Source organism: Psammomys obesus, unplaced genomic scaffold (assembly GCF_907164565.1).
Source record: "Psammomys obesus unplaced genomic scaffold, mPsaObe1.curated_primary_1811, whole genome shotgun sequence".
NCBI classification, from domain to species: Eukaryota; Metazoa; Chordata; class Mammalia; order Rodentia; family Muridae; genus Psammomys; species Psammomys obesus.
In genome coordinates, this window is record NW_026585894.1 from 2,989,019 (window position 1) to 2,992,166 (window position 3,148).

The following is a 3,148-nucleotide window of genomic DNA, read 5'->3' on the forward strand; positions in this document are numbered from 1 at the left end:
AATACACTATATAAACAAACTGAAAGAATAAAACCACATGATAATCTCCTTATATGCTGAAAAAGCAAATGATGAAATCCAGCAATAGTTTACTTTAAAGTCTAAAAGAGATCAGGGATACAAGGCACATACCTAAACATAGTAAAGGCAATATACAGCAAGCAAATAGCCAACACCAAACTAAAAAGAGAGAAACTTAAATAATTCTACTGAATTAAGGACAAGGTAAGGCTAATGACTCTCTCTATATCTCTTCAACATCGTTCTTGTAAGCCTTGCTATAGCAATAAGACAATTAAAGGAGATTCAAATAAGAAAGGAAGAAGTCAAAGTATCACTATTCGCAGGTGATATGATAGTATACATGAGTGATCCCCAAAATTCTACCAGGGAACTCCTACAACTGATAAACACCTTCAGCAAAGTGGCTACATAGGAACTTAACTAAAAAAAAAAAAATGAGTAGCCCTCCTTCATACAGAAGATAAATGAGCTGAGAAAGAAATTAGGAAAACAACACTCTTCCCAATAGCCACTAATAACATAAAGTACCTTGGTGTAACTCTAACCAAGCAAGTAAAAGACTTGTATGAAAAAAACCTTCCAGTCTCTGAAGAAAAAAATAGAAGAAAATATCAGAGAATGGAAAGATCTCCCATGCTCATGTCTCGGCAAGATTAACATAATAAAAATATCCATCTTACCAAAAATAATCTACGGATTTATTAAAATTCCATCAAATTACCAACACAATTCTTTATAGATATTGAAAGAAGAATTATCAACTTTATATTGAATAACACGAAACCATGGATAGCAAAAACATTCCTCTACAATCAAAGATCTTCTGGAGGAACATCCCTCCCCACCCCCAAAATTAAAGTGTACTATAAAGCAACTGTAATAAAAACAGCATGGTACTGGCATAGAAACAGAATGGTAAATGAAAGGCATCAAATCCAAGAGCCAGAAATAAACCCATACACATATGGACACGTGATTTTTAACAAAGATGTTAAAACCATACAGTGGGAAAAAACGATAGCATCAACAAATGGTCAACAAATGGTCCAGGTGGAAATGTATATCTACATGTAAAAATGCAAATAGATCCATACATATCACCTTCCACAAAACTAAGTCCAAAGGGATCAAAGACCTCAACATAAAACCAGACACACTAAACCTGTTAGAAGAAAAATTGGGGAAGATATGTGAACTCAGTTGCACAGGAGACAACTTCCTGAACAGAACACCAACTTCACAGGCTCTAAGATCAACAATCAAAAAATGGAACCTCATGAAACAACAGAGCTTCTGTAAAGCAAAGGACACTGTCATCAGAACAATACAATAGGCAATGGACTGGGAAAGGATCTTCACCACCCTATATCCGACAAAGGGCTTATATCCAGAATACATAAAGAACTTAAAAAGTTAAATTGCATCCTATCTTGTAATCCAATTACAGAAGGGGTACAGAGCTAAACAGAGTATTCTAAATAGAGGAATATAGAATGGCAAAGAAACACTCCACTTCCTTAGTCATCAGGGAAACGTAAATTAAAATGACTCTGAGATTCCAATTTACACCAATCAGACTGACTGAGATAAAAAACTCAAGTGGCAACACATACAGGAGAGGTTGTAGAGAAAGGGTAACTCTCCTCCATTGCTGGTGGGAATGTCAACTTGTACAACCACTTTGGAAATCAATCTGGGACTTCCTCAGAAAATTAGGAATAGTAGTACTTCAAGATTCAGCTATACTCGTAGGCATATATCCAAAATATGCTCAAGTACACAACAAGGAGATTTTCTCAGCCATAGTCATAGATACTTTATTCATAATAGCCACAATCTAGAAACAACACAGATGTCCTTCAATTGAGGAATGGTTACAGAAATTGTGGTTCAATTTACACAATGCAATACTATTCAGCTATTGAAAACAAGGAAATCAAGAATTTGCAGGCAAATCATGGGCTCTGGAAAAAGATCATACTGAATGAGATATCCCAGAAGCAGAAAGATACACATGGTTGTAGAGAGCCGAAAGTATAGCTGCCATTACAAGATGGCACTGACATCCGCCTCTGCTCCTGGTAAACAAGTGATATGCGCATGTGCCAAAAGCGAGTGCGCGCCTAGTCACGGCCCAGCCCGGGGCGTCATTTGGGGGGATGAGCCAGCAACTAATCAGAGAGAGACACACTGCTCTGAGGCATATATAAGCCTTGCCTTTTGGGGCTCGGGGTCTTCCTCTTTGCATCGCAATAAATGTTTGCTGCAGAAGGATCCTGGTGTCCGCATGCGTTCTTGCTGGCGAGACGATTGTGCGGGTCACACATGGTATATACTAACTTACAAGTGGATATAAGACATATAATATAGGGTTAACATACTAAAATCTGTACACCTAAAGAAACTAAGCAAGAAGGAGGACCCTGGGTAAGATGATCAATCCTCATTCAGAAAGGCAAATGGGGCAGACACCAGAAGAGGGAGGAAACTGGGAACGGGACAGGAGCCTACCACAGAGTTCCTCTGAAAGACTCTACCCAGCAAGGTATCTAATCAGAGACTCATAGCCAAACTTTGGGGAGAATGCAGGAAATCTTATAAAAGAGGGGGGATAGAAAGGCCTGGAGTGGACAGGAGCCTCACAAGAAGAGCAACAGAACCAAAAATTCTGGATCCAGCGGTCTTTTCTGAGAATGGTATTCCACCCGAGGACCATGCATGGAGATAACCTAGAACCCATGCACAGATGTAGTCCATGGCAGCTCAGTCAACAAATGGGCCTTCCAAGTAAGGGTAACAGGGACTGTCTGTGACATGAACTCAGTGGCTGACTCTTTGATCATCTGCCCATGAAGGATGAACACCCTTACCAAGCCACAGAGGGAGGCAATGCAGACAGTCCTGATGAGACCTTATAGGCTAGGATCAGTTGGAAGGGGAAGAGTACCTTTCCTATCAGTGGACTTGGGGAAGGGCATGGAAGGATAATAGGAAGGATGGGTAGGATTGGGAGGGGACAAGGTGGGGGGCTACAGTAGGGATACAAATTGAAGTAATTGTAATGTATTAAAAGCAATAAATAAATAAATAAATAAATAAATAAATAAATAAATAAATAAATAAA